This window comes from Talpa occidentalis, unplaced genomic scaffold, assembly GCF_014898055.3.
Source record: "Talpa occidentalis isolate TD23 unplaced genomic scaffold, MPIMG_talOcc4v2.1 talOcc4.5, whole genome shotgun sequence".
NCBI classification, from domain to species: Eukaryota; Metazoa; Chordata; class Mammalia; order Eulipotyphla; family Talpidae; genus Talpa; species Talpa occidentalis.
In genome coordinates, this window is record NW_023604861.1 from 60,285,263 (window position 1) to 60,308,281 (window position 23,019).

Genomic DNA, 23,019 nt, shown 5'->3' on the forward strand with positions numbered 1-23,019 from the left:
CGTAACAGTATATTGTTTTAAATTATGAGCATGTGGATGAGTTGGGTGACTTCTCCATGTTGCTGCCCCATTTCTTTTTGGTCTGAGACTAAGCTAGTAGTTTCCAAATCTGACTCGAAAATAGTAATTTCCAAAACTTGACTCGGGAACTTTAAAAAAGGACAGAATGTTGCGATCCGACGGGGAGAACATTCACAAAAATGGCAGTTTTGAAAAACTGTATTTTTAGAAGTATGTTCTGAGTATACCTCCGGGTATAGGCACACCAAGGCAGACGGCTATTTTGAAGGAGATTAAGGCATAATTCAACAATATCATTGACGTAAACCTAGAGACTTTAATGAACAACGGGCAGTGCTATGAGTGCGTCAAGTGAGGACTAGGGGATTTATGACTTATAGAGAGAATGAAACACACACACAAATAACCCTAGCATGAGCATTTAGAAAAGAACAAGAGTTTATGTTAACTTAGAACAAGTCACTTTTCAGTGCTTCTTTTTTCCTATCAATAAAATAAGGATTATTTTCAGTCCTCATCTTTCTTGAGTTCTCAACAATACTCCATATACTCACCACTTATTCTTCCTTGAATACATCTTCGTTTGGCACTAAAGCTGTATTCCAAGATCATTTCAGTGGATGCTTGAAACTGCAGATAGTACCAAACTTATATATGGTTTTTTCTTATACAGACATACCTATGATTAAATTAAAATTAGGCACAGTAAGAGATGAACAACAATAACTAGAACACTTATGACAATATATTAGTTATTGTCAATATACTAGTTATTGTCAATATGCAAGTTATGACAATATACAAGTTAATTTGAATATGATCTCTCAATCTCTGTCTTTCTCAAGATATCTTAGTGTAAATAATATTTTTGGACCACAATTGCCATGGGTAACTGAAACCACAGAAAGTGAAACCATGGATAAGAGGGGACCACTTTATACTTTCTTGGCTTTTTTCCTGCATATCTGGCTACTGCTTCTCTAATTTCTTTCCTGATTCCTTCTCTTTTCCCTAGTTATTAAATACAGTAGTACTTAGTTATTAAATGTAGTAGTACTTCACAATTCAGTTTAGGTTTTTATCTGTTTTCATTGTAATCCCTTGGCCTAAACATTATCACCTACTCCAATGGTTTAACTTATACACACACGCACACACATATGTATACACATACACACATATATATGCTGATGATTTCCATATTTGTGTCTCTAACCGAGACCCTTCCCCTAAATTCCAAATCTGACACCAACTGTTTCATTGAGATGTTCATTTAATGTCTTCAAGCCTCAGTCCACTGGAATTCATGAACTCTTGTTTCCTTTTCCCTCATCTATCCAATTGTTCAAATCGAACATGTAGAAGATATCATCCCTGATATCTTCCTCACCTTTCATATTTGTTGCAGCACCAAGTACTGGCAATATTATCTCTTGAAACTCTCCAATTGGTCCACTTTATTTCCAGTTGCCACCTATCTAATCTGATCTCAGTGTATACTATCTGGGCTCCTCCATTCATCTTCCACTTTACAGGCAAAATAATCTTTTGAAAACAAATAAGACTATATCACGTGCCACATAAAATCCTTAAACAATTCCTTATTGCTATAGTATAAGACTAGAATTCTTAAGTGGCCTGCAAGATCAGATGACATCTTGCCTTTTCCGGTCTCATCGCACATCAGTCCCGCCTTGCTTTTTTCTCAAACGTGCGTGATCTCTGCTTTTGCCCTTATCCCTTCTAACCATCATATCTCTTATCTAAGTTAGGAAGAGCATTGTTGACTTCCCAGACAAGTTCAAGACCTCTTGTTGATATCAACTCTCCTAAGGCCAAGTACCTTTCTCTCTGTGGCTAACCATGGCTTCTAACATTTTCGTATACATGAATGTGAGATTAATGTTTACTGCTCCCTTTATGAGAAGAAGGATTGTGCCTGATTTTGCTTTTACATTGCCTGGCATGTATTAGGTGATGAATAAATATTTCTTGAATGACTGAATGTTGTTCTTTGGTATCACTCTAACAGGTCTAGAAGGTTGGAAGCATGTCACTAAGAAATTACGGATTGCTTTAGAGAGAGCAAACTTCTGTAAGATTAGTGAGATTCAGAAATATATTGGGGGGTAATTCTCCTCAAAAGAGCCACATTTCTGTATGTATTGTGTGCAGACACATTAACAGATTTTGTTCTAGACTATCTTTCACGGAATGCTTGTATATTGAACACCCTTGGAAGATAATGTCTCCTAACAGAGCAAAGGTCATATTGTTGACCATCTATTACAATAATGTCTCCTTCTGTGGCTAAGGTCAAGCAGGATTACTTGCAGTCCTTTTTAAAAAATTGGGAGTTTCCTAAGCTTGGGTTCCTTAGTTGTGACTCAAGACTATGGCTGGTGTAAGTCCTTCCTGGGCTGCTTCATGATATCCTGTGTGAGACCTGCTGGACAAGGGAACTACTGAGAATATGAAGCTGATGCTGCCTGTGTAATGTAGTCCTTTGACCCAGAAGACTCAAGTCTGCTGCCAGCATTCAGGAAAATGTAGTACACAGTGTTACTCTTGACAAGACACATTGAGTTGAAGAGAGAGAATGAAATGAAGAAGTCAAACAGCAAATTGAGATGTGTACTTTAAGATGTTCAGGGGAGGGCCTCTCTGGTGGCACAAGGGGTTAAACACAGCACTGTGAAGCTATCTGCAGCCTCTTTAGCATGAGTTCGATCCCTGCCTGCCAGGGAGCTACCCATATGGTGTAGCAGACCTCTCCTGTCTCGCCTGCTGCTCCCCTTAGCAGTGTATTTCAGTCAGTCTGCCTGTTCTGTTCCCCATTCTGTCTCTGGTGAATCCTCTCACCCCCTGCACCTCTGGCCTGTACCTCAGTTCTTGTATACATAAATAAATAAATATTAAAAAATAAGATGTTCAGGGGAAAGGAAATAGCAAGGAAGGGAGATGGGAAAGCAGATCGAGGTTGGAGAGTTGTCCTGATTAAATTCTCTGAACAACAATGGGGGTTGTAACTCTGGACAGTGGTAGAAGAGGGTATTCTCTTTGAATGGGGAACCCATACAATTCTGGAAGAGGAGAAGGAGGTGGTGAAAACTGTTAGCATGAAAGTAAGCAGTTATAGCAATCACAACTTTTTTGTGTAGCTTAAGAAGGAGTGTGGCAAATGAGGGGGTCCTGAGTCATGTAAATCTGATCTTGAATCTCAGTTTTATTACCAAATGATTGATTGATCTTGGGCATGTTATCAAATCTGAGTCTCAGTTCTTTACCTGTAAACTAAGGATAAAATACCTACTTTGTGGGATTAAATGGCATAATGCATGAAATACATATAATACATGGCTCACACACAATAAATAAATGATAACTATAGGATTAGGATGTCTTGGTTAATTGTTACCTTGGAGGCTGGGAAAATCCAGACCTTTTTTCACTAGTTTGGGAAGGGACTGGGTTAGGGTCAACCCTTATTCCAAATTGTTGATCCTGTTGCAATCTCTATCCCTCACTGTGCTTCCCAACCATGTTTTACTCTATTTGTGAACAACTCCTTTGCTAGAAATGAATAAACAAAGCAAAAAGTATAAAGCAACTTGACAACGAACATTGGTCATTCCCATCACAGGAATTTCTCATTTGCCATCATCCTCCTCTGACCTCATCCTGCCACTAAGTTGCTTGTGGTCCCTCACTCTAATAAGAGACTTCTCCACATTTTTATAAATTTCTGGAGCCCTCCCCCAAAACCACCCCCCTTAAAATGACCTGAGACTAATTCCTAAATTTTTGTTCATTTACTATTATTCAGAGCAATCTGACTTTTTGTTTTTTGTCCCCAATTTTATCCAAAATAGATTGGAAACCTTAGCTTTCTGTGCAACATTTTATTTTATTTTATTTTTATTTTTATATTCCCCATACAATTGCAACCCCCCCATTCTGACCCCAATCCCTCCTTTTCCCACCCCCCCCCAAGTGTGTCTCTGCTTCATAGTTGTTTGTCGATTTTGATTTTTTTCTTTCTTATAGTTATTCTTTTTCCTGGTCCCTTATTTAGGTTTTCTAGATTCCTGTTATGAGTGAGACCATCCGCTATTTTTCTTTTTCTTTCTGGCTTATTTCGCTGAGCAAGATCCCTTCCAGCTCCATCCATGTTGCTGCAAATTGCATGTGTTTATTTTTTTTTGAATGCTGAGTAATATTCCATTGTGTATATGCACCACATCTTCTTGATCCAGTCATCTATTTTGGGGCATTTGGGTTGTTTCCAAAGCTTAGCTATCACCCAAAGCAGTGATAGTGAAGGCAAAGATAAACAGCTGGGACTACATCAAATTAAAGAGCTTCTGCACAGCAAAAGAGAAAATAACAAAAACAAAGAGAAACCCCACCGACTGGGAGAACATTTTTGCACACAACACTGGTGATAAAGGACTGATCACAAAAATCTACAAAGATTTGATGAGACTCAACAAAAACAAAGAAAATAAGCCAGTCAAAAAATGGGCAAAAGAGCTAAAAAGAAACTTCTCCAAAGAGGAAATACAAATGGCCACCAGGCATATGAAAAAATGTTCAACGTCTCTTGCAATCAGGGAAATGCAAATCAAAACTACAATGAAATATCGTCTCACACCAATGAGAATGGCACATATGAAAAAAACTAGCAACAACAAATGTTGGCGAGGATGTGGAGAGAAAGGAACTCTCCTGCACTGCTGGTGGGAGTGCAAACTGGTCCAACCACTGTGGAAAGCTGTGTGGAGATTCCTCAACCTACTAAAGATAGAGCTTCCATATGATCCAGCAATTCCACTCATAGGTATTTACCCAAAGGACACAGAAATATTAATTCCAAAGAGCACCTGCACCCCAATGTTTATAGCAGCACAATTTACAATATCTATGCAACATTTTAAAAATCCATTAAAGTGATTTGCTAAACCAGAGAGTAATTCTGTCCTGAAGTAGTTCTTAAACTTTGCCATGAATAAAAATCACTTGGGGTGCTTGAACAAAGCTACATAGTTCTATCACAAGTCCTTTGCCCTAAGGTTTGGATTTCAGGAATCTGTATTTTAGAAGCACTGAGGGTAGTCTGTGGACATACTTGGAGCAACTTAGAGTGGCTCAAACAGCAGTCAACTTTCACACATAAGATTGTCCTTTCTGCAAGATGGAATGAGGCTGGTTTTGACTCCATTGTTCAAGAAAACTATTCATGGTCAAATCTTTAACAATATTGTTTCTTCTTTATAGAGAAGCCAATTAGGAAAGTCCATGGAATTCCTAAATCACAAAATGGTAATCCTATTACTCAAGATTTGTCAATAACAATGATGTAGTTTTAAAGCAATGCTGCTGGAGATAGTCTTACTTCCCAAAAGGGGAAGACTTATCTGGTTACTGGCCAGAACTCATTCAATAGGTTTCTGACCTGAAGGGGCTATAGAATAACAGATTATAAGGATTTTCTCTAGGTTGAAAAAATAAGGTTTCTATATCTGTCTTTTAGACTGTCAACAGTCCTTTGATGTTTTGTACAGCTTTAGGAGGCTCTGCTAGCTGCCTTAAGGTTGAACACACTACAATGATTATCCAGCATAACCAGATGACATATGAATCAGTTTTAAAGACAGAAGAAGGAGATAGGCATCTACAAGGATAATGGGACAGAAGATGACTAGGGATTTGAAAGAGCTATGCCCAAACTACCTAGCATTTTTGTATCAAAAAAAAGTTCAAAACCAGAACAATATTTTCTCAAGATAACAATGAGCTTTTAACCTGAAAAACAATTTTTAAATGCATTAGGAAATTAAAATTCAGATTATCTAAATTCAATTGTATGTCACCCAACTTGAGAAAGCACTTCCTCAAATTCCAAAAGTAAATATTTAAATCTAGTTACATTTTAAAACTATCAGACAAACCAACTATCTATATATGGTAAGTAGAACAAATACCTTTACACAATAAGTTGCCTTTTAATTTTGAATTGTGAACATTATTATAGAAAAATGTTATTTCAGTGAGGGCAGGAAGCTAGAAAGTGTGCCTACATGTAAATCAGTAGCATACCTTGCATCTCACGAAGTGATCCTCTCTCCCCTCCAGCGAAAATGAGGAGGCCCTTCAAGCAGTTATATGGGGGATTGTTGACCTCTGATTCAAGAAAATATATGTCTGTCTCATCATGCATTTCTTTTCTGTTGTTTCCAATAAATCCATTTTGTTGTTAGAATAACTGATTGCTTTTGTTTGAGTTCAACAACATGCAATATACAAATGAAAAACAATCTTTTAAATAGGGACGGTGATCTATAATAATGGGGAAGACTAGGGGAATTGTTTATAATCATGAATACCTTTATGAAGTAAGTAAAATGCTAATTTTATTTATTTCAAATTTTTATCGATAAAATTTTTGAAAAATCAAGTTACATCTGAATTTTAATTTTATTTTCTCTTTATGCCATACATTTAAGATATACAGTAATATATTATGTTACAAAGACAATAGCTAAAATTAATTACTAATAATCATTACTAAAAGAAAGTAAAATAAAGAAATTCACTTAAAAACAATGAAAGGTGGGCCTCCCTGGTGGCACAGAGGTTGAGCACTGGGTTGCAAAGCTGCCCGCAGCCTCTGCAACCCAGGTTCAATCCCTGGCCACCAGGCAAGGGTCCCACATGGCGCGCAGACCTTTCCTGCCACCCACTGCTCCCCTCAGCAGTGTACTTTGTCAGTCTGCCTGTTCTGCCCTCCGCTCTGACTCTGGTGAATTCTCTCACCCTCCCGCACTTCTGACTGTACCCCAGTGCTTGTATAAATAAATAAATAAATCTTTAAAAAAACAAAACAAAACAATGAAAGGTGTCTTTATCAATAAACACTCAAGGGCCTCCCTGGTGCACAGACAGTTGAGCGCCACACTGTGAAGCTGTCCTCATCCTCTGAAGCACGGGTTCGGTCCCGCCCAGCTTTGGAGATTCCCACATGGCATAGCAGACCTCTCCTGTCGTGCCCGCTGCTCCCCTCGGCAGTGTATTTCAGTCATTCTGCCTGTTCTGTTCTCCACTCTGTCTCTGGTGAATCCTCTCACCCTCCTGCGCATCTGGCCTGTACCCTGGTTCTTGCATAAATAAATAAATCTTTAAAAAAAAATAAAATAAACACTCAACTTCAAGTTACAGAAGTTAATGAAATAAAACTTCAGAAATCTAAATGTAGTTCATTTGTTCAAGCTACAGCAGACTAAGAGCAAAAATAGCATTATAGAACTGTCCAAGAGTATTCTCACACTCTTCTCCCATCCACACTGAAGTTTCTTCCAAAATCCTAAGAATCCTCAGGGATTTGCATAAGGAACTATTAGTCTCCAAGAAATAGTTATCAAACAACTCCATGACATTGACTGTCTTCCTCTTTTCCTCTGGCTTATTGAGGTACTTTTGCCTACTGCTTCCAAAGTCAAAAAAGCTCCTCCTTGCAGTGCTGTCTGTACTAGGACTACCAACTCCTGTTTTGGTAACAAGGTAAGTGTGTGTACCTGCATAAAGTTTTCATGGGTACCTTTCCCTGTTGCTCTTGTCTTCAACTCCAAAACTCCCCTGAACATCATAGTGAAGCATGTAATTATATAATTTGTAACTTTCGAACTATGGCATGAAATCAAGGAATAGACAATGTGTTCTGCTTAAGCCTTTTCCTCTAACACTGGGCAATTGACCTTGAAGCAAATTTTTCCTATCTCTCTTCATTAGGATGAGTTTTTTTCCATCCTCTGTAAATAGGCCTACTCTATCAGCTGTACAGACATGCCCAAACATGCTTAAATCCTAGGGCAAAAAGCAGTTTAAGCTCAAGCTGCGACCCCAGTTATAAAAAACAATTAGGTACTTTGAATTAGGGACTTGAATGTTAATGAAACGATTTATTAACTTTCTTAACTACAGTGTCTATTGAACACTGCTATTATACTAGGCATTTTAGTCAACATAAAATAAGAACAAACTCTCTTCTAGTAAGAATATAATTTAAATTGCTAATCAAAATATGCTTCAGAGAGGTGTCCATTGCAAAGAGAATTAGTCAAGAAATAGTTATAGAATACCTTTTATATTAAAGGCTCTGTAGAAAGAGTAAATGCCTTGACCTTAACAGATTTACATTTTGTGCTGATTATCTTTTGCTCTGAGCTCCAAACAATACCCTTTTATCCTCTGCTCTGGGATGCTTGGGTTAGGTCTGGAAACTATATTTCCCAGCTGCTTTCTTGTTAGAATCTGCCATCAGACTTTAGCAAGGAGAGAGAGATGGGAAGGTAGGTGGAGGGACAGGACTTGCTTCCTATTTGCAATTCCTGTCAAAAGATAACCACTATAAAACAGTTTCAGGGTCTTTTGGCATATGTAGTTCTACCTGTCCCATATCCCTTCATGGATTCCAAGCCTAGCCAACTGTGCACATGCGCTGGCCAAACTCTAATGAGGAATCTCCAAAAAAAGGGAAGGTCCCGGGTTCCCTGTCCCACTTAATGAGGAGTGGAGCAGATTTACTTTGGAAAGATACAGGAGGGAAGAGACAGGAGGAGAGACACATGGAGCAGAGAGACATGTGAAGGAGGGGTGTTTGTTTCTCAGCTTTGCACTTGCACCAGAGACTTGGGGGACATGGAAGAGCACATGGAATCGAAACACCACATAGAGACACTTGAAAGAGACACGTGGGTGAGAGAGAGGTGGGGAAGCTGAAATGGCAGACTTTATCTTGATTTGTACTTTCATTGTGCTCCTCTCATCCCAGACTCGCTTGGCCCCCTTTGCCCCTTTCCTATGGTCCCCCAGAAGGTGACTTAGATTTGTGGAAAACCTTTGGGTCTCAGCGCCTCTGCTTTGTGCCAACCTTGTTTGGCTGCATTTACCCACATGGGGATGGGTAACTTTGGGTGTTTCATCGAGAAACTATTATCCTTTCTTCTTTTCTTTTTCTAGACACACTAATGTATTAAATTTCTTTCACACTATAAGCATGTTTGGTCTTTATGTGGCAGATGGCAGAGTCCCTTTAGAGCATGGAAGCTTGGGGGTCCCAATGTATCCCTCACTCTGCTTGCTAACAAAAAACATGTAACTCCTTCACAGACCTGAATTTTATGAGGACTCCTTCCTCCAAGCGACTGTTTTTTTTCATTTAGTTCTTCGTTTACTCAAACTTCCCCCATTCCCAAACACCATGCCCAGCAGCTTTCAGCTACCTCTTTTGGCACCCTACATTTGTCCTTCCAGTTTTTCAATATTTATGTGATGGATTTCTTTCTTTTTTAAAATAGATTTACAAAAATTCATTTTTGTATAGAAGAACTGGGGTGTAGACCAGAGGTTCAGGGGGTGAGAGGATTCACCAGAGACAGAGTTGGGAGCAGAACAGGCAACTTTACTGAAATGCACTGATAAGGGGAGTAGCAGGCAAGCCAGGAGAGGTCTGCTGCACCATATGTGGTTTAGTTCCCTCGCCAGGATCAAACTCAGGCTGTAGAGGTGATAGTGCTGAGATGAAGTGCTCAGGAAGACCCTGAGATGAGTTTCTTAAATTATATCCCACTATTTGAAATAACTACCACTGGGTCTTTTTTTCTGCCTGAAATTTGATTGAGAATTTTAACCAGATAGGTTTTAAATACCTGGATAAGGAAACAAAATGTATTCATGCAAAAAAGACATTTAGAGATTTCACATTTGAAATGAACAGTTCTGATAAAATTTCCTACAGTTATTCAAAAAGGGAAGGAAACAATTGCTATGGAATGATAAAAAATAGTCATTATGGCTTTTTACATTTAACTTTTATTTCATCTTTAACAGAGCAATCAAAGTACTATTAGTCCCATTCTCCAGATGAGAAACATTGGTTTTGAGACATTGAAACTATGGTTACAATCACGTGACTAAGGAATTAGCAAAGCTGGATTCCTACCTAGGAATGTGTCATTCTAACACATTCTTTCCATTATACCATTTAGTTCAAAAAGGGTGAAATTTGAGGTAAACCTTGAAGAATGGACTTCAAATAGAATGGTCAGAATAGAGTTCTTCAGTGCAAAAGCCAGCTAACAAAGGAATTACATTGGGAAAACACCAAATGTGCCTGGGGGTAAGAATAAACCCAGCGAAGTTTTGTGATGGAAGGTATGGAGATACAGGACAGAAAAGGTAGGTTGGTACCAGATTAAGAAGGACCTTGATTGGCATGTGAGGAATTTAGGAACCTCTTGTTTTAAATCAGGGCTCAGGGAAGTAAAATGGCAAAAGTGAATAGCTTTTTTTTTTTTTTAAATATTAAATTTTATTTTTATATTCCCCCATACAATTGCAAACGCCCCATTCTGACCCCAATCCTTCCCCTCCCGCCCCCCACCCCCCAAAAAGTGTCTCTGGTTCATAGTTTTCTGTTGATTTTGATTTTCACTTTCTTATATTCATTTTCCTGGTCCCTTATTTAAGTTTAGCTTTTTAGTATTGTTGATTAATGGACTTCATTTATATTTATCAAGGTGTGGTTATCAAAGGCTTTTAAAACCACCAAAATTAAATAAAGTAAGAAAAAAAAAACTTTATAGATTACTGCTAGCAAGCCAAGTGATTAGAAAGGAATTTCATCTTTGTATAAATTTTGGGAAAAGTAAAAAAAATTGATATTAAACAACAACAAGGACAAAAAACCCTATGAAGAAAATGATTTTCATCACAGAAAAAAAAAGAATATTCATTTATTCCTTGCTGTAGACAAATCAAAGTCCTAAAATAAGCTAGATGGCTTTGAGAAAGGAGTTAAGTACTTTTAAAGAAAGGTATTATTATTTGACAAATACATCCTGAGGGGATAAAATGAAGAATTGTTAAAATGACTAGCCAGCAACACTAAGTTGAGAGATACTGATCAAGTGGGCCACCAATCAGTTTGTCACTGGACTATTGTTTTGTTACAAACCTCTCCTTGAAGCAATTGGATTCAGATACATTACAGGTTAGATAGAGTCTTGTAGGCTAGCCTGGAAATTCAACTGTAATTTATAACTTCGTTTCCATGGCAAACTGCCTTTGAAAGTTCTAAACAGCAGACTTTCAAATTAACTTTTGGAATATAACCCATTTGCAACTTGGGGACTGCCTGTGTTTTGAATGTAGATTGTCTATTATAACCAGGGCTTTAACTCCACAGAATCTCAGAGGATTTCAAATTAGTTAGTACCTTTCTTTTAAATCCAATACTTTATTTGGGAAAAGGGGATTAAAAAACAGTAACCCACCTGGTGTGAAGAAAGGGCAAATCCAATAACTTTTTCAATTAAAGGCCTGATTATTAGAAGGCAAGCATTTGGGTTATAAGAAGAAAGAATAAAATGATGAATTAAAAAATACCCGAGTATTTATGTAAGAGAAGATGTAGTATTTATCATTTTACATAAGTTGTATCTACACTGCAAAGGTAACACAAAGTAAAAAGCTGAGTTTATCATACTTAAAATGCCCACTTAAACTGTTCTTAATAGTGACATGTAGATATTGTAGGTGAATTTTTTCTGGACTGGATTATAAAGATTATTACAGTAGTTTTCCATTGAACAGTACACAAAAAGATGCTAGCAAGCAAAGACCTATAAATGATACCTGGTACTAAAAATTACTTTTCTGGAAGTGGATGAAACATTTGATTGGATTTCCGGTTAATTTTACTTTTTTCAAGTAATATCTTTATTTCCTTTTTAATAAGAGAATAATGAAATAGATGCAGCATAGTAAGAACTAGTCTCTTCTATATCAACTCCTACTTTATTGAAGACTCTGCTTAAGTTCATTAAATTCATAGCTGATAGGCTGGAAAGGTACTCTATATATAAAGTTCTAGTTAACCATCAACTAGGTATGTTTATGAATGCTGGTGATCTCTTAATGAAAACTCACTTGTTGTTTTGCCCTAGGAATTTTTGTTCCTTTCCTTGTTTTATAAACCTGATGTCTTCCTAGTCCTTCTAGCACATAGAGGGTAGGAACTGTATCATTTATAGTGAAAGCTTAATAACATATCTTCAGTTAGACACCCCAAGTAGCATTTGAAGCTTTGGCCTGAGAGACTGAAAATAATCATCTTTGCATAGAGTTTACCTGGCCTTTTATTTTTAAGTCCTTCACCTTGGTATTCCTAATAATGTCAATTGAAGGCCATTAGCCTAAGAGTCAAAAAGCCTGTGTGCTAGTTTACTCATTGAACATGTACCTCCAATGACCACATGTTAGTCTGTTTATTGCCATTCAGTTCTGTAAATGTTTTAATTTCCAGTATGATTTTAACTCTAATCTATAGAGTTATGTTGCAGTACAATTTTTTCTTCCCAAACATTTAAAACTCACTTTTTGTTCTTGAACAGTGAAAATGTTTTATATCATTGCTGATCTTTGAAGTTATTGAAACCTCTTTGGTGACATGACATGTGGTCATTTCTTAAAAATGTATACTTCAAAAGAATGTATTTTCTCTATTTGGTGCAAAAGTCTATTCATATCTACTGCATGGACCATGTTAATTTTGTTATCCAACTCTTCAATATTCTTAATCATTTTGAGAGAACATGAGAACACCCCAATTTCACAAATAAACACATCAACCAGATCAATAAAGAAACCATAACCTTCAATGAGAAATTAGAGCACATGAGTTTAGTAGATATTTTTAGGGCACTGTACCCCTCTAAAACTGAGTACACATTCTCCTCAAGTGCACATGGTACATCTCCAGGATAGACCATATGTTAGTTCATAGCACAAGTGCCAATAAATTCATGAAGTTTGAAATTACATCATATATCTTCTCTGATGTTTTAAGGAGCAACACATATATTGGTGTTAGTTACTTATAATGTTAGAAATTGGTGAGTCCATCTGGGAGAACAAAGAACCAAGTTCTCAGGCTTTTCTCTGATTAAATATCTTCTTTAGCTCCTACTATAAAACTCTTCACCCATCATATTCTCCATATTTTATTGCTGAACATATAAATATTTGAATAAAGACCAAGGAAGAAGAAAAACTAGCAAAATATGGTTAACACATTCTAGTAAATATTTTGACTGTTAAAAATGAAACCCCAATCACTGTGCTTAATCAATGACTGAAAATTAAAATATTAAATTGTATGATTTAAATACACCTTGCTGTTTCTCACTTCTGTACAGATTCATTGTTTTCTACAGTTATGCTGGAACTGCTTTAAGTATTTCATTGTGACCCATTTCATTCCTTAAAAACTAAGAAATGGTGAAAATTATAAGACTACTATCACAAACTATAAAATGAATTAGCAATTCACTAAACTGATTTATCTTTGCTCACATTTTCTAAGTTGTTTTAAAAAAATTCTTATTATAACAAGAAAAAGTATTAAACTTTGTTGGAAAATATGATAAATATTAAATAATTTGAAAGGGCTCAGGATAAGATCTTATGGTACAATGTGGTTGTGGATCAATTATTTTCCATTATCACTGTACTTTAACATTTAGCTGGGTTCAAGGTAAAGACTTTCTTGGTTTACTGAAAAAAGATTCTAGCAGGTAGTTACAGTATTTAAACTCTTTGAAGAAAAAGATATATTTAAGTATTATGTATCATTATTAAAACACCCTGCCTTTTAAAAGCTCAAAGAGAAAGACAAAAAGACCTAACCTTATTGCTATTTCCAGATAAACTGGGAAATTATTCCAGTGAGGATAGAAATTATATCCATCTAAAATGGATAAATTATTCCAAATGATCTAATCTTCCTTGCATGTCCCACTGCTTCATGTCAGTCAAATCTAAAGAAACATGAATTCAACCTCTAATTTTCCTTTTGGCGCTAATAAACAAGTTTATTACAGAGTTTTTTGTATGTTTGCTTGTACACACAATCTTGCTTCTGTTAATGAGGTTTAACATTATCTTCATAAGCAATAGTACTTGACCCCACATTGAGTGGATAATACTGGCATGTAGTTGTTTGGTTTGGGTTTGATAAATTTTATGCCAAGGCCTTTGGCTGTGATAGGTATTGTAAATTTGTTTGGGTATGTTAGTCATTCCCGGAGGAGTCATCAAGTATATCTTTAGAGATTTGTTAGTGGGAAGTTTTTACTCTTTTTCATGAAATTAGGAACCATCTTAATAGTATTGCCAGTTAAATTAATTGAATTATCAGACCCATCTCACAAAGTTAATTTTTAGACTTGCATGCTTGATACTTACCCAGCTATCCTCCATAGCTTTCAACCCCCTGTGTTACAGTTCTGAAGTCTTTCAGCTTTAAACTGGCCAAAGAGCTCATGATTTTATATCATTGATATTTTGAGGGGTACAAATTGAATTTCAAAATGATGTCAAGGAGTTTCAAATAACAACTTTGGATATCTGTCGTAAGGACAATGATTCAAAAAAGAGTATGTCTAAACAGATTAGAGACTTGACTGAGATCATCATAAATTTAGACTGTATAATTACAGGGTATAATTTTTGGCCTAGTGAGATGTGTTTTGAATTCAAAACTAGTTATTTTTGGTAAAAGGTTGAGTTTGTATATTTCATATGAAATGCTACCATGTTAAATTACATATTCTAAATTGAAGACCTTCATTCTCCTTATGAGGCTCTCCTTCAGAAGTGCAGTGTGATAAATTAAAATTTAGATTGTGTACTAAATTGAAAGTGTAAAATACCATCTTTAATGACTAGAGGAATCAAGGTTTTGCAAAAGCACAGTTACTCAGGGGACTGGTTTACTTTCACATATGTAAATGTGTACATTCCAAAAAGACCAACTGCTTTGCCCCATTACTAGAATAGAGTTTCAGTTAAAAATATATTTCCTTCTGAATGTGTGAATTCAAAAACCTGAATTAATTTTATGCTAGCATTCTTGTAACTTCAGGTAGCCTCCAATAAAAAGTTCATTCCTCAAGAAAGATCATTAAGGACCTGATGGCCTCATTCTGCTCTGTAGGAAGTTCTTGCACTATGTCCCCACCACTTGGGATTCTAGTAAGGTGTTTGGGACAGTAATTTTAAGTTATCAAACTTAGTTTATTGACCACAGGCTATAAATAATAGGCTAGGTATAAGGGAATGATATCAATGCCCATTCTGTCAACATGGGAAAACCTAATCTTACATAAAGCTTGGGAGTTAAGAGCAACCTATTACTAATAGACACTCTCCTGTTCCCATTTCCTACTTTGGTCCCCTCTCAGATTCTATCTTCAGGAGCTAACACTTCATCCCCCAGCTTGGCATCATGCCTGCAGTCAGCTCATGCTGTGCTTCTTACTGGAAATTGTCCTCTGCCACTGAGAACTACCTTTAAGAAGGACCTACCATCTCTAAGGGGCAGCAACGGTGAATGACTAATGATATGGAAATAAAAGACCCTGCCCTGAGGCTTCAATTTGGGACAAACCTGAGCAGTCACCCCAGCCCTAGAACTCCTTATAGGATTGAGTGAGGCTTCAGTTACATAGCTTTTCAGGTCAGTACCTTGTTCTCAACTGCATTATTCACTTCCTCAAAAGTATATCTTCTTAGAGCACCCTCCATGTGAACATTTTGCAATCAGAATCTCATTAATCACAATCAACACATCAACTATCCTTTTTTTCAGGGAAGACAATTTAATACAGGGATTGCCATCACAGGCTTGTCTATTGTGTTGGTAGAACATGTGGCTATACAGATTGACATTCTGGACAAAATATTACTACTGCCTAAACAGGTGCTTGATATTACCATCAACTATCCATTTCTTTGAATAAGTCTGAAAGCATTTAATATGTAGGAAAGTTTCTACTTTTGCTTAATACATGAATTTCCAAGCAGGAGAAAAACGACCACAAGGAGAAGACAGACTACCATATAGGTAAGAAGGAGTGAGCTATGGGAAAAAGAGAGGAAAGAGAAGATCTTCTTTGGCTCAACTTGGAGGAGCAGTGCATCTTGGGATTCTCTGAACCAACTGGTATTGTATTTTTATGTGGTTGCGAGAGGAAGGAGGAAGGACACAGAAGGAGAATAAGTACCTGGAGTCAGGGATGCTAAAGAAAGGTAGTGGAAAGGAACTACTTGACAATCTTGGCTTTAAGATGACTCAAATTGTTACAGAGTAACCCCCATATACCTGACTGTGGGTCCTCACCCATGCACTTAAAGGGGACTTATTAATGCTAAACTGCAGACACACACAAAAGGTTAATAAAAGGTTTATTCACTAGGGAAGGGGAAATGGGGAAATGAATAACTTAGGGAGAAAAAGAGGGAGATAAGTTCATAAATGCATCCTACCCATTCTGCTGACCTGGAATCCCAATGACCCGCCGAGCTGGTGAAAAACCACACACAGTCAAGCCAAGAGAGCAACCCCTCCCCACCTTGCCCACGTGGCTGGTTAAATACTCAAACAGAGAACATAGCTGCTTAACTCTGCCCTCAGGTCCTTGCAACCCTCCCTTTGGTGATCATGGGATTTGTAGTTCCCAGTGTCTTGATGAAGTGGGGGTGGATCCACAAAGCCTGTATGGAGTTTGCTCAGGATAGCCTTTCCCCCTAACAAGATGAAGCTACTCTAGATCACCTCTTCTCCACACACTTTTCTCTATTTAACTCCTCCTGTTCATTTTGGTGCTTTTATTTTGTCTTATGTTATTTAAATATTTATTAGGAGTATGCATCTTTGAATGCCTTACAGTATTAGCACAGAACTGTGAATATAATAGGAGTTTAATTGAATGAATGCCTAAATAAATATACAGTAGAAATATTACCCAGTTAGAAAAGAAAAAAAAAATCAGTATCCCAAAGGTTCCTAAATCTGTGTTTTAGAAATCTTTAAAAATGTGGGATTTCTACAATGTTTTTGATAAGAAGCAAGGGCTAGATATATTTTTATGTTGGCTGAATTCAAATGATATTTTTGAGATGGCACTTTTAATCTCCAGTTGCTAATGATCTAAACATCCTGTCATAAGAGATAATAGACTTCATGTAATTTCAGTACATGTCACAGCTCAGTGAGAGCAAAGAGACCTACTGGAAGGTTATGTGCATTATGTAAACTCTAAGGCATAAATGGTTTCTTTTTGTTCAGGGAGTTCCAGACGCCCCCTCCTCTGTTCTGCCTTGTGACAGAGAACAAAGATGTGGACTGCAGAGCCTACTGTGTCTAAAGGCCTGAAAGCTCTAAAATGACTGCATTTCCATACAAAATGACCAGCTCCTATTTCCCTTAGACAAAGTCTAGATACATTCCTTTCTTCCTCTTAATCCCACTGACCAAAATACTCAGGTAAAGCACTTCTAGGAACAGTTTTAAATGAGGATAATAACCATTTTACCCCACTCCAGTCTTCCAGGAAAGATGATTGCCTTTTTAATTGATACTTATTAAGAACATTCCATATTTCCTTTTTCCTCCAAATCAAATATCTAACTAAAAATACTAAAATTCGCATGTAGTCAAAAAGTAAAATGTGTGGGCTAAAACTCCACTTAATGATAGAAATGGGCATGACTACAATAGGGCACCAAATGATCTTTTTCTCAGTGATTAGAGCATTTACATTTATACTTCCTCCTCTCAGTCTTACCTCACCCTTGAGGTGGGGTCTGCAATGGCATTATCATTTGAAATGGTGGAAGTACATGATATCTTAAAAAGGCAGATTTATTTTTTTTAAAGATTTATTTATTTATTTATCTATTTATTTATTTATACAAGAGCTGGGGTACAGGCCAGATATGCGGGAGGGTGAGAGGATTCATCAGAGACAGAGCGGGGAACAGAACAGGCAGACTGATGAAATACAGTGCTGAGGGGAGCAGCGGAAGAGACAGGAGAGATCTGTTGCGCCATGTGGGACCCTCACCAGCCAGCCAGGATCGAACCAGCGCTGCAGAACCAGCACTGTAGAAGCTGCGGACAGCTTCACAGTGCCGCGCTTAGGGGAGGCCCAAGTCAGATTTAAAATCACGTCTAATAAATGGAATCTATGTTGAAAATTTAATAATCATGTGTAATAGTAAGGGCTTAATTACCTAGTAACATCTTTTAATACGGAATGCATCTGATGCACTCTGCACTTGGGAAGATGAGCAAGTTACAAAAAAACTGGTGATAATGGTGACAATATCAAAGGCAAATTTCACAGGAAATTTTCCTTCCAGAAAAACTGTGCCATGTTTGGCCCATGAACAAACACAAGATTGAATTCCCCCACTTTATCCCACTGAGCATTACTGGAATAATTTTGGCCAACAAAAATCTCAATAATGCTCTCATGCAATATTTATTTTTTTAAGAATAGTTTTACGATGGGAATTCCCTGGTGGTGCAAGGGGTTAATCACAGTACCATGAAGCTATCTGCAGCCACTGCAGCACGAATTCGATCCCCGGGCAACCAGGGAGCTACCCACATGGTGCAGCAGACCTCTCTTGACTTACCCACTGCTCCCCTCAGCAGTGTATTTCAGTCTGCCAGTTCTGTTTCCTGCTCTGTGTCTGGTGAATCTTCTCCCTTCCCGCATCTCTGGCCTATACCCCAATTCTTGCATGCATAAATAAATACATCTTTAAAAAAAAGAATAGCTTTATTATGAACTTACAATGTAATTCAAGTTATTAAGTGGATTAATGTTTTGTTTGGTATTAGGAAATATGAAACAATACCTTATGGAGCACATAATTTTGGTTTTAAAGATTGATATGAAAACTTTTGTTCCTAAAGATAATTAGGCAGTAGGAACATTTAAGTAAAATATATAAGTAAACAAGTAGAATAAAACAAAACAAATTAAAAATATCATTAGCATTATTGGAAGATAATTTTGACCATGCCTTCAAATAATTAAAATATAAGTTATATTCTTTTGTCTTAACTAGAAGGAGATTTTTCCATTTGACCAGAAATACTGCAGTGCAGGCTAGAAATGAAGATCAGTAACTGGAATTATGTTTGTTGCACTGTCCATAGCCAGTTCTTGTTTCTGGAACCAATGCAAAGTCAACAAAAGATTTACAGATTTATGTTATCCTTGACATATATCTGCACAAGGTAAATAATACGACAATAATAATAATAAATATCTAATTCTACCTGAATCTGTAGCCTTCCTGTATGCAAACTATACATCAAGAAAACCATCCCATCATGCTCAGCAAAATAAGTCAGAAAGAAAAAAGAAAAATACCAGATGGTCTCACTCATAGCAGGAATTTAGAAAACCTAAATAAGGGACCAGGAAAAAGACTAATTAATATAAAGTAAAAATCAAAATCAATAAGCAGCTATAAACCAGAGACACACTATGGGGGTGGGGGGAGAGAGGAAGGATTAGGGTCAAAATAAGGGGGGGTGCAATTGTATGGGGAATATAACCAAAATGAAAATGCATACATCGTGCAAAAATGAAAAATGATGGAAGAATTATATAAAATAAAATATTAAAAAAAGAGAAAACCATCCCATTCACAATTGTACAAAAAAAAATTAAATACCTGGGTTAAACCTGACAAAGGATGTGAGAGACCTATACAAAGAAAACTACAAAACATTGATAAAAGGAATAGAAGAAGATACAAAGAAATAGAAAGACATTTCCTGCTCATGGAATAGCAGAATTAACTTTATCAAAATGTCCATCCTACCAAAAACAATTTACAGAATCAATGCAATTCCAATAAAAATCTCAATGGCATTCTTCAAAGAAACAGAATAAATATTGCTGAAATTCATATGGAACCACAAAAAAAAAAAAAAACACAACAAACAAAAAACCACGAATAGCCAAAGTGCTCCTGACTAGAAAAAGGAAGAATGGAGGTATTACACTCCTGGACTTGGAACTATACTACAAAGCCATAATAATTAGAACAGCATGGTACTGGAACATAAACAAACACACAGACCAGTGGATGTGAATTGAAAACCTAGACATAAAGCCATACATATATGGACAACTAATCTATGACAAAGGAGCAAATAATAAGCACTGGAAAAAAAAGTCTCTTCAATAAATGGTGCTGGAAAAACTGGACTGCTACATGCAAAAGAATGAAACAAGATTACAACCTCACACTATACACAAAGATCAACTCAAAATGAATAAAAGATCTAAATGTTAGACCTGAAACCACACAATACATGGGAGAAAACAAGCAAAACACTCCATGACATACCTTTCAGAAACATCTTTAAAGACTCATCCTGGGGTCCCCTGGTGATGCAGGGGTTGAAGTCTCAGCACTATCAAGCTTTCACCAGCCACTGGGGCATGAGTTCTATCTCTGGCCAGAGAGTTAACCCACTCTGTGAGGAAGACCTCTCCTGTCTTGCCCGCTGTTCCCCTCAGTGTGTATATCAGTAGATCTGCCTGTTCTGTGCCTCAATCTGTTCTCACTCCCCACTTCTCTGGTCTAGACCCCAGTTCTTATATGCATAAATAAATAAAAATAAATCTTTAAGAAAACAAATACTCATTCCTCAAAGCAAAGAAAATGAAGGAAAAGATAAACAGCTGGCACTATATCAAACTAAAAAGCTTCTGTATAGCAAAAGAGACAATAACCAAGATGAAGAGACACCCCACAGATTGGTAGAAAATATTTGCACTCCACAAAACTGAAGAGGGACTGATATCAAATATATACAAAGAGCTTACACAACTTAACAAAAACAAAAAAAAGAATCCAGGCAAAATGTGGGCTGAAGAGATAAAAAGATACTTCCCCAAAGAGGAAATGCAGATGGCAACAGGCACATGAAAAATGCTCAACATCGCTTATGGTCAGGGAAATGCAAATCAAAACCACAATGAGATACCACCTCACACCAGTAAGACTGGTGAGGATGTGAAGAAAAGGAACCTTCTCACATTGCTGGTGGGAATGCAAAATGGTCCAATCACTATGGAAAGTCATGTGGAGGACCCTCAAAAAAAAATGGAGCTACCATATGACCCTGCAATTGCAGTCCAAGATATCTACCTAAAGGACACAAAAACATTAATTCAAAAAGACACTTGTATTCCTATGCTCATTCTATTTACAATATGTAAAATATGGAAACAATCTAAATACCCAAAAACAGATGACTGGATCAAGATGTGGTACATATACACAATGGAATACTACTCAGCAATCAAAAAAGATAAACTTATGCCATCTGCAGCAATATGGATGGGGCTGTTAGGGGTTATGCTCAGTGAAATAAGCCAGAAAGAAAAAGAAAAATATCAGGGAATCAGGAAAAAAAATAGAGAAAACTAGCAGTCAAACTATAAATTGGAGACATTCATCAGGGGAAGTCGAGGGAAAGGGATCAAAATGGGAGGGAAGAGCACAAGAGTCTATGGTGATGGTTCATGTATCTTGGAGGTGGTAATTTTATGGGGACAAGACATGAGAGGAGAAATGAAACATTGTACAAAATGGATAACAATATAAAAATAAACAAACAAATAACAACAACACAACATATTGAACCTGAATCCTTTGCTTCTTGAAAAAGAACAAAATAACGAACCGAGAAACCCAGATGTGCAGTTTGAGAAGGGAAGCTAGTCCAAGTTTCTGTTTTAGTTGATAGATGTAATCTCATTTTCTTTTCTTTTTTCATTGATATAACTGGCATATTACAGTGTATTAGTATTAGGTGCACAGCTTAACAGTTGATATATGTATATATTGTAAAATGATTATCACCAAATAAGTTTAGTTGACCTCTTCTGAGTCTCTCCACCCCTTTCTACCCTCACTGCCACTGCAGAGGGTCTTGTCTTCATCTCTGTCCCCATTTACCTCCAATGTCTCTCCTTCAGCCACTCATTCTCCCCACAAGTTTGTCCTCCCTCCTTCCTCCCTCCCTTCCTCCCTCCCTTCCTCCCTCCCATCTTTCCTCCCATCTTTCCTTTCTTTCTTTCTTTCTTTCTTTCTTTCTTTCTTTCTTTCTTTCTTTCTTTCTTTCTTTCTTTCTTTCTTTCTTTCTTTCTTTCTTTCTTTCTTTCTTTCTTTCTTTCTTTCTTTCTTTCTTTCTTTCTTTCTTTCTTTCTTTCTTTCTTTCTTTCTTTCTTTCTTTCTTTCTTTCTTTCTTTCTTTCTTTCTTTCTCTTTCTCTCTTTTCCTCTCGCGATAGATTTTTATTGCGGTAACATCAGTTTATAACATTATATAACCATATGTGTACACCACATGTGTATACTAAAATTCTAGTCTCCATTAATCACTATAGTATTGGTCCTTTTTCACCCATTGTAACACCCCCCACCCCCAACTCTCTTCCCCTTTGGCAACTACCTATCTGTTCTCTCTACCTAAGTGTCCATTTTTGTTTTGTTTGTTCATTTGCTTTTATTCTTTACCTTTCACATGAGTGAATTTATAAAGTATTTGTCTTTCTCTATCTGATTTATTTATGTTAGCATAATACCCTTAAGGTCCATCATGATGTGACATGGATTTCTTCTTTGCTTTTTGTAGCTGTTTAGTATCCCATTGTGTGTGATGTATATATCACATGTATGTATCCCTTCTTTATTCCAGATTTGTTTTCTTAAAACATGAATATGATCATGTCCCTTTCTTGTTTTAGAAACTTCATTGGCTCCTCATTCAATGGCTCGTTCATTCTATCTTCCACCCTTATTTCCTACCTGTACTGCATATACCCAGGTCACTCTGAATTTCCCTGCTCTTCCATGTACTACTCTCTGTGTGGAATGTCTTTTACTTTGTTTACCTTGTTATTTTTCAGTATCATTTCCTCTACTTTGCTATTTTCTCCAGGTAGTGGATGTTGCACTTTTCTCTGTGCTTTCAGAGTACTTTGTAATAGTTCTAATTTAAGTAACCATTTTATCTTTTAATTATTTGATTACATGTTGTTTTTCTCTTTTACATTCTA